At 48.3% G+C, this 13,931-nt stretch overlaps 1 protein-coding gene across 4 annotated transcripts in view; it reads right to left on the reverse strand.

Moving 5' to 3' along the window:
* The window catches only part of LOC147124570 (ras-specific guanine nucleotide-releasing factor 2-like), a 361,280-nt gene that overhangs the window by 86,349 nt on the left and 261,000 nt on the right, over nt 1-13,931 (reverse strand). The window lies entirely within an intron of this gene.

Here is a 13,931-nt window from a genome sequence, read left to right on the forward strand (position 1 = left end):
CAGCCTCACCGTGAGCCTCTGCATTGAAATTAATTGTATGTCATGAAATTGCTGGATTTGCATTGTAAATGTGAATGAATCGCGCCGCTGTCATTAGGGCTGGCAATTCATGTTGTAAGGACCCTGGTCCTGACATGAAACACAAACTTGGAGCCCCAGATAGGGAACAAATGAAGCTGTGGAGTCTCACTCCAGCAGGTAGTGAATTGTTATTAGAGTCTTTTTAAGCTTTATTTTTTGTCTGTTGTGGCAATATTTTTGTGCCAGTCTTGCCATCCACACTCCTGTTAGTATCAGGATGCAAAGCTGTTTTGACACTTAGAAATGCAAATTAGATTTTGTCCAGAAAATCATTTTTGGATACAGTATATGAGTAAGAACGTCTGTAGATATTGCACACCTACCCTGCCATGCACTTGTGATTAATTCTCAAGGACCAATACAATTCCCAAACACAACTGGGTTCCAACGTCCTCTTCTTCTGCTCGTTCTTTTTATTTTTTTCTTACTTTTCTTTTCTGCCTCTTTATCTCTCTCTCTTAATCCACTCTCTTTCTTTCCCTCTCTTCATTTCTCTTTCTGTATCTAATTTGACTCTAATTCACCCGATTTCCTTCTCTGTTGTTCGCTCTGTTTCTTCCTCTTTCCTTAACTTTAATTGGTTAAGGAGATAGACCATTGGGCGTGACGTTCATGAGGTCCCACATGCCCCCTTGACTTCGCCGTGCCTTTATAAATTCACATTTCCAGCAAATTGCGACGCAAGTATAGTGCGATCTGAAGGATGAGGTAAAAAATCCAATTCACAGCGTTCACCGTGAGATGTGCCATTCCAGCGATTTCTGTGCCATTCTTATAAGAATAGTGAGAGGTGTGTACACATGGTACAGTATTCAAGGAAACCCTATACAAGGTACAGTATATAAGTGAGTCTTGTAAATTATAGATTATTATTTTTACTATAATCTATTAGGGCCTGAAATTCCATGATTTTTGGGGGGCAGATCTGTTGTAGTTCTGGTGTAGGGAGCCAGAATTTGGGGCTTATGTCAGATTAGACAGAGTTTTGCCCATTCTACAATACACACTAACCTCCAGTTGATGGCTGCTAGCAGAAGATTCGCCCACCCACAAAGTGCTGCATGTAGGCAAATGTCATGATAATGAGGGCAAAACCTGTTGCCACAGCAATTCTTAACTTAAACAAATTCTGAACTAAAATTAGAGCCAGGCCATTAAGGAGGGAAATCAGGAAGCACTTTTATCACACATAGGGCTGGATTTTGTGAATGGAGACGTGCTGGAGGTGGGACTGCTGCTTGTCGGGTCTCAGTCCCGCCTCCATCATGTTCTGGCCAACCAGAGGGATTTTCCCCTGATTGACCTTGTTAAGCCTACCCTGTGGGCTCAGCAGGCCAATTGGGGGGAAGTCATTAACAGAGCACGTCAACGTCTGATGTGCCATCTGTCAAGATTTTTTGAAAGAAGAAATGTCAGCGTTTGACAGCTCTGTGAAGCTGTCAAACTATGACATTCTGTGTAGTTTGATGAGCCCTTGTGTTCAGGACTCATCAAACCTTTCTACTTTGTAGAAAGCAGATGACTGTTGGTTCGGAGGATCCAACAGCCAGTCTGTGATCTCTACAACGAAGATGTCGGGACTCCAGAACCACCGCGGCTGAAGACTAGGCAGAAACAAAGGTAAGTGAACATTTTATAACACTTAACACTCACCTCACATACTTACCACTCCACACTTGCACCCATCACTCACCTCTACATCTCACTTTCAGGCCCCTCCGACCCCCGCAGACCTCCTACTCGACTCCTCCAACCCGGCGGGGTTCTCCGAGGTCAGGAAGCCTTCACCTGAAAAGGTAAAATAGCACTAATCCTTTTTTCTGCCTGTTAACTGCCTGTTAACTGGCAGTTAAAAGAATTTAATCCCTTTTCCGCCTCCAGGAGACGGGACCCGAAGCAGCACATCTTCCCACCTCCTGGCAAAAGGGCACGGAGGCAGGATGGGGGCGGGTTTGCCATCCGCCCCCACTTTCTGCAACTTTACCGGCTGTCCCGCCTCCATACCCGCCTCCTCAGGGCTGACAAAATCCAGCCCAAAGGGTCGTAGAAATCTGGAGCTCTCTTCACAAAAGGCTGTGGATGCTGTGTCAATTTGAGCTTTCAAGACAGTGATCGCTAGATTTTTGTTAGGTAAGGGTATCAGGGGATATGGAGCTACGGCAGGTAAATGGAGTTGAGGTGCAGATCAGCCATGACCTAATTGAATGGCAGAGCAAGCTTGAGGGGCTGGATGGCCTACTCCTGTTCCTATATTTTGAAGCCAGTATAAAAGAGAGGTAGTTTATCTGCATGACTAGACAAACCAGAAAGTGACTGTGTTCACAGGCTATGACCGTCCACAGCTTTGTCTGGAGTGATTAGAAAAATATTTTTTGAGCTGTGCTGCTAAGAAAGAATTCTACAAGCTGTCTTTCAGCAGTTTCAGGCAAAGAAATCCTTTGCTTCTCAATCTTCTGTTCAGATTCACTATGGGCATTTTCATGATGGAGGCAGAACAGGAACAGGAGGAAATGAGATACACCAAATAAGGCTACACCTAAGGAGAAGGAGACCAATTAGGAGGTGCCCTTCCACCAGAGTCTACAGACCATGTCACTCCCTTGCGAATGTATCAGAACAGACCTGCTTTAGGAGACAAAGGTTCATTAAGGAGACACTGAAGGAACTGAGCCCCATTACAAAACGACCGCCCAACATCCTCTCAAACACAAAAACCAGAAAAGAACAGACATACCTCAGAACACTGGACATCATATCACAAAATGGTTTGACTCTGCACATATCTATTTTAAATTGGTGATTCTTATAACCATCATGATGTTCTTATGCCTAGCCTGTTGCTGCGCTCAGCTGCTTTCTTAAGGACAGAGACACCAGAGGTGCTTGGCTGCACTGTGGTTTCATGAGCCTCTTGGGACTGAGGTGACCATGTTCTCAGGAGGACTCTTCAGCAGGCTGCATCGCTAGTGCAGGTGTATTAACAGCCTGGTTCTACATTCTGATGCCAACATATGTAGGCATCTGAGGGGGCTGACTTGAAAAGTCACACAAGCTGTCATCAGGAGAGAGAATGGTATTATGAGGGTGGTTTTTAGCCCTGCCACTTGCGCTGGGTGTTGGATCAGAGTGCCAACTGATTAGTGAGAAAGCAGACCTGATGGTATTGGCTAGATCCAACAGGCCCTCAGAGGTGGTGCCCCAGATTTCTCAGAAGCTGGTTGCCATCGATCTCTCCAAACAGACCCCCAAGGCCTGGAAACCAGTGGTCAAACCACCCACATTCAATGCACTTGTTCTGGAGGTCTCCCTGCCAGGGTACATGGATGCAGATGCTTCTGGTGCCACCACTTGCTCCAGGTAATGCTGCATTGTGTATTGGCGCTGAAGATGGCATTAGACTCTACCATGACTCTTGCCGTGTCGCAGACCCTCAGAGGTGGTCCTCAGTGGCTCCATGTGAGAGTGATGCTCATACAGCATCCTGTATTTTAGAGCAGGACCCCAAAACTCTGAGTCCACAGGTTCTCGAGCCAATGCCTAATTACTGCCAAATCCCACTTTCACCTCTCACTCCTCACAGTGTGTTGTCTCTCAACCAGTGAAAAACCTTCATCAGAACTACCTATAACTTTGCAGGTGGATCTCTCTGGGCTGGTGAGTGAGAGAAAAAGGGTGAATGATGGTATGGGTGAGGATGTGGCTGGTTGGACAGAGGTAGAAGGCCGTTCACCTCTGTCTCATTCATCCTCCTCAGTGGCATCTTGCTTTGATTTATCTAGAAGAAAATGAAAAGATGTTATAATGCTATGCAGCTACTATAGTAGTTCTTCTGTAGATTTTGAAGGTGGCAAATCATATTTCTTGCTAGGATGGTGCAGACAAACCTGCAGCTGCCACTGGCCCTCCTATGTCTCCAACCCCAGCAAGTTCGACCATATACCAACCCAAGATTTACAGGGCTTCTTCCTCATGAGGGGTCAGAGGTCTCTTGTCAAGGACACCACTACCAATGACCTGAAATTCATGGTTTTTATGGGCCACCTTCTCCTGTGATAATTAAGAGAAGGCATGAGAAGGCGTGAGTTTTCCAGTACAGGCTGGTCAGCGCCTTTTGTTACAACAGCTTGGCACAGCAAGTTATCTGAGAGGCAGAAATAAAGAAAGGAAAATTGTGATGTGCTAAAGAAGCTTATTCATGTATGGCACATTGTGAGGGAAGGTCTATTAGTAGGTAGCAGGTGTTGGAGGATGAGAGAAGGGATCCGTGTTTCAGACTACAGTCCCAGTGCACTATGAAGGTAAGGAATGAAGAAGTGCCACACATATAAAGAGAATGCACGGAAAGGTCAGAACAATCAGGTAGCTCACATTAACTGGTCTGGTGAGGTCATTAAACTTTTTCTGGCACTACAAAGGAGTTCTAGGGGTTAAGGAAGAGGCACTCATTGCCACAGTCACCTCTATCCACAGAGTGCATACATTTTTGGTGGATCTCTGGCTCCTAAGTCCAAAAGGTCATCCTGCCTGCTCTCTAGAAGGACATTCAGGTCCAACTTCCTGAAGTATTCTTTGATCTGTCTTCCACTCTTCTCACCCAGGTTTCCTGCTTCCTCCTGTGTTTCCATTGACCCTTTAAGTAGCAGCAGGTTTTATATCCTGTTGCTGCACAGGTCTGTGGCTCTCCCAGCTACCAGACCTGAAATGTTAACTCTGTTTCTCTGTCCACGGATGCTGCATGGCCTGCTGAGTACTTCCAGCATTTTCTGTTGTTATTTCAGATTTCCAGCATCCGCAGTATTTTGCTATTGTACCAACTTGTTCTACCCTGTCTCATATCTAGGACCTTAGTTTTTTATATAGGGATGTCCAAATACATTTTGAAAAGGCACTGTATAGTGTCAAACATATCTATCTATATTATCTATATATATAAAGCGGTTCTTCTGTCTGTCTGTCATGCCGTCTGTCTGTATTGAATAAACTCAAAAGTTATAGAGCGTACCTACACGTGCGTTACGTCGAAAGAAAGCTGACGATTCCAGAACCGTCCTAAGCGTATTTACGTTTCGGCCGGACAAAAATTGCGCCCGCGGTATCCAAAAAACGTTCAACATTCCGCTCATTATCCGCTCATTAGCATCGAGTGACGTCGAGGTCGACCAATCGTACGGCGGCTTCCTGGCGCGTGCGGCCGGGCCCTCCTACGGTCGAGTGACGAGACGATTGACCAATCCTACGCTTCGGTGACCTGGCGGTCCACCAATCGGTGCGTGTGTGGGCGGGCCTTATCGTTCTGAACCGAGGTGAGTCGCCGCCATCTTGATTCCAAACTTTTCCTTTCTTTTTCCTGCTTTCTGCGTCTTTAAAAAAAAAGTTCCTTTTAAAACAGAAATTCTTTAAAAAAAAAGTTAATTACTTTCAGAAATTGTTTTAAAAAAAAGTTAATTACTTTCTAAATCTTTCATCTAATCTCATTAATTTTCCTACCTTTCCCCGTTTTTGCAGGTAGGCCTCTAAGCCTGGGCGTCTGTTGCCAGCCATGCTGGACCCTAGGCAATTGTTTTGTGGCAAGCTCCTCCCACCCCTCACCCCGCCCCCTTCGGTCTCCCCCATCACGTGATGGTTGACCAATCCTATGGCGTGTGTGGGCGGGGCCTGATGCTTAATAAGACAGAATAAATAAAAGTTACTTTAGTCTTCACGAGCACTGGAGTGACTGCAGCAACTATTGCAACGTAAGTGAAGAGATAGAGAATAAATAATTCAGTTTTTATATCTTCTAACTTTATATCTTCTTTCCTTAAAAACTTTCGGCTTTTGTATATCTTCTAACTTTATATCTTCTTTCCTTAAAAAACTTTTGATTTTCAAAAGGCAAAAGTTTTTTAAGGAAAGAAGATATAAAGTTAGAAGATATACAAAAGCCGAAAGTTTTTAAGGAAAGAAGATATAAAGTTAGAAGATATACAAAAGCCAAAATTTTTTAAGGAAAGAACATATAAAGTTAGAAGATTTCCGATTTTGTACTTTGCAGCTACTTTTTTTAAAAGTAAAGAAATTTTGCAGTTTTTATTAAGAATTTTTTTTTTCCCGTGCTTCCAACCGACATGAGAAAATGGCCGCCGGCTTCTTCATGCGCCTTCAAGGCTGGCCGCACCCGCCCTGAAGGCTGGCAGACAGCTTTTTTATCTTTCTGCCCCCGCCCCCATCCCCTCTCCTCAGTGCCCCCCCGCCCCCCCCTCTCAAGGGTTAACCCGGCAACCGGCTCTGGAGATTGGGAGCCGAGGAGGGTTACCCCAGCAACTGGGCCCGGCCATCTTTCATCCTGGCAGCAGTTCAATGCAGCGACACCACGGCGGCATATTTGATCCTGGCAGTATGACAATTTCCTCGTGACGCCATCTTTGATCATGGCAGAACTTCAATGTGGGCCTGAACAGCGCCATCTTTAGTCTGGGCTGCCCGGTTTCTTCCTCCTTCCCTCTCTCCTTCCCCCCTCCCTCCCTCTCCCTCCCCCCTCTCTCCCTGCCCCCTCTCTCCCTTCCCCCACTCTCTCCCTCCCTCCCCCCCACTCTCTCCCTCCCTCCCCCCACTCTCTCCCTCCCTCCCTCCCCCCCACTCTCTCTTCCAACAACAACATGCCCTCGAAAAAGCCTCGGCACCGCCGGGCACTCCAGCTATATATATATATAAAAAGCAGTATGTCTGTCCGTCTGTCCACTGTCTGTCCGCTATACACTCAAAAGTTATAGAGCGTACCTACACATATGTTATATCAAAAGAAAGCTGATGATCAGGGGAGTGTCATAGGCATATGTACTTTTTGGTCAGACAAAAATTGTTCCGACAGTATACAGAAAACGTTCAAAAATCCGCTCATTAGCGGTTGACCAATCCTACCGCTCATTAGCGTTGAGTGATGTGATGGTTGATGAATCCTGCACTTCAGTGACCTGATGGTTGACCAATCGGTGCATCACAGGCGGGACCTAATCCTGCAGCCTCCCGAAACCTCGCCGCCATTTTTTCCCCTGCTTTTCCTCAACAGCGAGCGGGGCAGCTGCATCGGCCCGCCGGAGCGGGAGGTGAGTTGGGGTCACTCGGGTCGGGCCTCACAACCGCTCGGCCCGAGACACAGAGCGGGGGAGCAGCAGTGGGCGGCCGTCAACCGCACGGCCCGAGACACAGAGCGGGGGAGCGGCAGCGGCCGGCCGTCAACCACCCGGCCCTCTAAACTGCCCTGGCAACGCCAGGCCCCCCCAGCTAGTATGGTATAAATGGATTCATTCATAATATTTTGTTTTAAACTGTGAGTTTTATAAGGACTTGGCTTGCAGTGTAAGCATAATAGAGACTGATACAACAGTGGGATCGTGACACATCGTGTTAGTATTCAAGTAAATTAATTTGGCTCAATTAACTATGATTATTATTGCATTATCAATCCTCTGTTCGTTCATTGTTATTTGTCATTCTTAAACACAACTTTCAAACCACTACAACAGCTATAGAAAAAAACTGGGTTATTTAAGAACAAATCCTTTATTTAAGGTAAAACCCAATTAGCTGCTCAAAGCTCATTTCTACTGGCACCCTGGAAACAAGATCACAAAATAACATGGTAAAAATGAAAATGAAATCTAATCTATATATATAAAGCGATGCTTCTGTCTGTCTGTCCTTCTGTCTGTCTGTCCTTCTGTCCTTCTGTCTGTCTATCCTCACGTGTGCGTCTGTCAGGCTATGCGCTCGAAAGTTACAGAGCGTACCTACGCGTGCGTTACGTCGAAAGAAAGCTTACCTTTCCAAAACGGTCTTAAGCGTATTTACGTTTCTGCCGGGCTAAAATCGCGCCCGCGGTATCCGAAAAACCTTCAACATTCCGCTCATTAGCATCTCATTATTCGCTCATTAGCGACAGAGTGACCTCGAGGTCTTATCGTTCTGAACCGAGGTGAGTAGCCGCCATCTTGCTTCCATTCTTTTTCCTGCTTTCTGCGTCTTTCTTTTCAAATATACATTTCCAGCAAAATAAAATTGAATTTATTAAATTGTTTTAAAAAAAACTTCATTCATTTGTAAATATTTTCTCTAACCTGAAGATCCTTTTTCCTACCTTTCCCCGTTTTTGTTAGGCCTGAAAGCCTGGGTGTTTCTTGCCCAGCCAGGCCCGACCTAGGTAATTCTCCCACGGCTTCTGCTAAGCTCCTCACCCCGCCCCCCCCCATGTCACGTTACCCGGGGCAACGGCGTCAGCCACGAGGGTCAGGGTGCGCGCGCAGCAGGAGCAGCTGAGACGCGGCGTCTCTCTCTGTTCCGCGCTCGGCTCGGGCGGGGGGCGGGGCTCTCGGGAGTGCGGATCTCGGCCGGGGCTTGGTGAGCGGGAAGGGTTACCCCGGCAACCGGGCCCGCCGGCCGTCTCTCACAGACGCAATCGGCGGACTTCAAGCCGGCTCGGCCGGGGGGGCGGGGCTCGGAGAGCGGGGCTCTCGGGAGTACGGGGTGGGGCGGGCGGGGCTCTCGGGAGTGCGGGGCGGGGCGGGGCTCGGAGAGCGGGGCTCTCGGGACTGCGGGGCGGGCGGGGCTCGGAGAGCGGGGCTCTCGGGAGTGGAGTGCGGGGCGGGGCGGCGCGGCCGGTGCTCGGGAGAACGGGGGCTCGGAAGGGGGGGAAGGGTTACCCCGGCAACCGGGCGTGGCCATCTCTCAGCCTCAAGCCGGCTCACGCCTGTTCTCGGGGCTTGGCTCCATTTGTGGCCGCGGGCCACTCGCCCTCTCTCTCTCCTTCCCTCTGTCTCTCTCCCCACCTCCTCTCCCCCCCTCCTCTGCCCCCCTCCCCCCTCCCCGCCCCGCCCTCCCCCCTCCCCGCCCTCTCCCCCTCCCAGCCCTCTCCCCCTCCCAGCCCTCTCCCCCTCCCCGCCCTCTCCCCCTCCCCGCCTTCTCCCCCTCCCCGCCCTCTCTTCCCCCCAGTCGCTCTCTCTCTTCCCCCCAGTCGCTCTCTCTCTCTCTTCCAACAACAACATGCCCTCGAAAAAGCCTCAGCACCGCCGGGCACTTCAGCTAGTATATAATAAAAGACAGAGTAGCAAGTAAAAGTAGTTAACATAAAAATGTAAATACAAATGTTGCAAACCCAGATTAGCTTCACAAGTACTGAACACTCAGAATATAACAATAGAACACTAAAGTAGTTAGATCACAATTTGAAGTGATTGCATCTGCCATGTTTTTACTTATATAAGACTGTATCACTGACCACAAGGGCTTGCTTCAGGTGAAAACTTGATACTTAGCTTAACACCATATTGATGTAATTGAGTACAAAATTAAAAAGTCTCATGCATGAAACAGAATGTAGGGCCTTCACCTTCTGTTGGGGGATAAAGGTCCTACAAAAGGAATGGAGTCCCTGGCTGAAAGTTAAAAAAAAAATCAGATTTTTCTTGCAAAGAAAAGCATGCACAGAACAAATTACAAATTCATTGGGCCATGAGGCGGGCTTTTAGGCGTGCGGGGGGTTAAAATCGCAAAACCTGGGGTCACGAACCACCACCCCCCCCCCGCCTGGTTCCTGCCTCCACGCCATTTTAACCTAGGTGTGTCTGATTGACCTGAATCAGTCCCGCCTGCAACAGGCGGGACTGGTCTTTAGGGCCCTTAAACAGCACTGGTTGGCCTTTATAATCCCATTTTAACAGGCCCTTGCCTGTTTAACCCTTTTCCCACGTAAAATGCGCCTGGTGGGGATGACGTCTGTGAAACCTGGCGTGAACACTATTGGCTTGCTGACTATCAGCTGCAGGTCCAACATTAAAGAGGATATTTGATCAGTCATCATTTGCAGGTGGCAGGACTTTGTTGTCTCAGGTCTGGGGAAACTTTTAGAAGGCATAACCACTGCTGTGGAAGTTTGGAGTCTGACACCCATCTCCAGTGTGACCTCCTGCAAGACCCCTCTCGACACCCTCACTCAGCGCTTCCTCAACTGAGGCATCTACCAGAAGCATGGGAGGCCTTTTTTTCCTTCCCCTCTTGGCATTAGAGGACCTCCAGCCCCATTCGTGAAATGACACATGCCACAACTGCAGAAGTTGCCATCAGAAATTTTATTTACAATAACCAACTGATGGCATTTTTAAAATAAACACATTTCACCCAAGTGACTACCCCTGTGACTATTTGTGCAGTATCTTTCTCTTACGCATGCTCCTACGTGGTGTTTCCCCTGTGGCTTCAGCAGATGTGAAGGCCCCTTGCTCACTTTCCTGCTGCTCCTATCTCGACACCTTTTTCGGGTGTACTCTGGGGTGGTGAGCCTTTGAAGGCTCGTCAGCAGTCTGCTACTCCTGCGGCTGTGCATGGGTTGAGACCTCTATCTCCGTTGGGTGTGTACTCCGGCGGGACTCTGACCGAGGGCTCTGCAGTGGCATGGAAGTGTGAGCGCTTGGAGAGGAGCCCCCACTTCCTTGAGGTCTGCCACCAACCTCCCTCTCATGGGTCAGGTCCCCCTCAGTGCCTGCAAGTGGCTTGAGAGCACCTTGCTGCACATCAGGGGGGCCATGGGGACCCGTATCTGCAATGGCAGTCCTACTCAGAAGGACTTCCATGAAGGTCTGTTTTCTCTGTTCAATAGATGCCCATCACTCCTCAAGAGATGTCATTCTATTCTGAACACTCACTATGTTTTCCATACCCTGGCGACTAACCTCCTCCATGGCCGTAGCCCTCCTCTCCTCTACCGTAGCCAGCCTTACCATGGAGGCAGCAATCATTTCCACGTAGGTGGCCGTCCTTTCCGTGTTGATGCGTTCATGCGCCACTGACTCCACAAAGGCTCTGCTCATGTTCGCTGTGGACTCCTCCATTTACTCCACACTCGCAGTGACCCTAGAGGCAAACCTGCCAGAGACTCCTGCATCTGTGCCTGGAGTTCCATCACCTCTGATCTTACGGATGGACCCAGAGGCAAAGGGTCGACATGCAGCTGAGCCGAGCTGGCAGAGTTCTGCGCCCTCCGACGAGGACTCTCCACTGCTGTCCCTGTCTCCACAATCTGCTGATGCTCACTTGTGAGCTGTGATACACCAGGTGGCAACACTACTCTATGTCCCGAAAGTCCCACCGAGGTGTGAGTGTCTGCGCTGGTGCTGGGTGCGCTTATTTCTGCTGACGCTGCGCCCTCAGAGGTTGCAGATTCCTCTGAGGAGTCTGGCTGCTCAGGCCCCTCCTCCTGCGCAGTGGGGACGGGGGCTCTCGATGGTCCTGTGGGGGAGTCAAGGAAAAAGTTAGAGATGTGATGCCAAGGTTACATGCACTTTGCATTTTGCAGATGATCAGAAGTCCATATGATATAGCTTCAGAATCATTATCAGCGACTCATGCAATGCCAATGAGAGAGATGGAAAACTATTCTGTCTCCAGCTTGCGGGGATGCTCCTGCCTGTCCTTCCCTAATGTCCACATCTCGGTCAGCCCCGGCAATCTCCAGGACGCCTTCCTCCCAGGGGGTGAGCTGGGCTAATGAGGGCAGCCCTCCTCCTGTCCTGGCTCGCTCTCTTCTGTTGTGAGCTCTCTTTTCCTGCAATGAGGGGGACAAGTGGAGGTTGAGTGAGAATGAAGGAGTGAGTGCAGAGATTGCATAGCATAGATACTTAGAAGGAGACAAAGATGGAGTGAGGTTGCAAGACCAAGGGCCCTCCCAGTGTGTTGTCAGTTGTGCTCAAAGCATCAGAGTGAGAGGGGAGTGTGAGGGCTGCATGGTGGAACAGTTATGTGATTGTGAGCATAGAGAGAGAGGGAATGGGTAAGGGTGCATGGATGTGAGTATCTAGTGGGATGTGGAGGAAGAGATTGCTAAAGCTGAGTGCTGGTGAGGAAAGGCAATGGGGATCAGATTGAGGGTGATGGAAACATCATACAGTACTTACTTTTCCAGTGCGAAGAAGGTCATGGAATCTTTTCCTGCACTGCAACCATGTTCTTCGTGTCAGCCCCAAGGAGTTGACTTGACCTGCCACCTCTAGCCACACAGCCTTAGTCTGGCTGGGAGGCCTCTTCCTCCCTGAAGAAGGGAAGAGGACCTCCCTGTGGGCCCCAGCACCATCAAATAATGCCTGTAGTGAAGCCTCATCAAATTTGGGCGCAGATCTGGCCCTGCCGCTGGCCGTTCCTCCTGCAGGCTCCTGTGCCATCTTAATGTTGAAGGTTGGAAGCCTGCAGAGGAAGCAAGGCTTGCTGTGGACCTTAAAAGCAACAGCAATGATTACGTCATATTCTGCGACTTTCTGACTGGAAATACTCAATTGCCAAGGCTTCCCACACGCTGGAAATCAATTGGCCAATTGTGTTAAATTTGCATCAATCTCACAGACCCATTTACAATCGTGTCGGAATCACTAAATTCGGGGAAACCGCCAATTCCCCGCACCTGAACTAAAATCGACCCCAAAGAGTCTGCTGTTCCCCTCCTCTCTGCTGAAGATGTTGATGTGACAGAGGGTTGTAAAAGCCACGGTTGGCATGTGGGCCTTATTAAAATTGTGATTTTTACAAATTTTCACTGATACGTTCCTGGTTTTTTTCAGGTTGGTGGATTGTAATTGTGTAATGACGAGGATTATGCGATTTCCTTCCTGCCTGCACCATGCCATGTGAAGCTTTAATGGTGGTAAAATGCAAGCTGAATAACAATTCAAAATCAAAAACAAAAGGCTGCCCTGTAAAGACCTCCTATTGCTGACCACAATAGTGCCTACCCGAACAATTTAAAAAGGAATTAAAAAATTATAAATTGCTGTTATTTTTTGTTCCCATTAATCTGTTGCAGTTACCTCAGTGTTTCATCTGGCTTAGCTGATACTGAGATATCCCAGAAATTCGGGCCTCCACGGGTGAGTGCACACAGGGTACTCACCTGTAGGCCCAACGGAAGTGCCGGTTTCGTGCATGCACTGCGCATGCGCGGGAAACTGGAACTTCCGTTCCCTTAAAAGGGTTCAGAGGTCGAACGCGTACGCCGGAGAGGCAGCGCGTGCGCATGGAACTTACGGTTTTTTTGCAGGTTTCTCCGGGAGGGTAGGTCTCCAGGAGTTACACATGTAAAAAGCAGACGCAAGGCCTGCTTTTAACAAGGTAAGTGGTGAATTAATTTAAAAAATTTCCACAGGTTTATTATTTTTAAATACTTTAAAGAAAGGTAAGTTTATTTTTAGCCCCGTTAGAAAATGTAATTAATTTTTTCAAAAATTTAAATTATTGTTTAAAATAGTTATTTTATGTAATTTATGGTTATTTTAAAAATGTGATTTAAAAAAAAAATTATTTGAAGTTTTAGTGATGTTTTGGGGCTTATAGTATTTCTAGTTTTGACAGCTCTTCCTGTCAATTTTATGAATGGGCATTTCCCTGCTACCATTGGCTCTCCATGGCCCACGTGATCCCAGGGGACGCATCGAACTAACTGTGCCCCTGGGATACGCAAGCACTGTGCGCCGGCAGTTGGAGGAGGCCCAGGATCGGAATGCCACGCGGGCCCACAGCTCAACGGCCGGCGCGCAAGTTAAGTGCAGGTCGGGGGCTTGCACCCGCGAAGCCCCCGACCCAAATTTCTGGGCCGTTCCAGACATGACTCCATCCAAGATTCCAGGTGAACAAACCTGGGCAAACACAGTTTGATGCAAGTGCTGCGAGCAGACGCTTGCCTGAACTTTTGGAACTGCCACTGAGGCCCATAAAAGTTATGTTGTGAACTGTGTAAATAATTGAAGGTTGTGATTTAGTGCCTTTTTGTTGGTCTCTTGCTTGTTTCCTTGAGGTTCAAAATGAAGTGATTTTTACTTATTTCCTCCAAATTA

The sequence above is a fragment of the Somniosus microcephalus genome, chromosome 1 (assembly GCF_052327205.1).
Source record: "Somniosus microcephalus isolate GS21.2 chromosome 1, FLI_Smic_1.0, whole genome shotgun sequence".
NCBI lineage: Eukaryota > Metazoa > Chordata > Chondrichthyes > Squaliformes > Somniosidae > Somniosus > Somniosus microcephalus.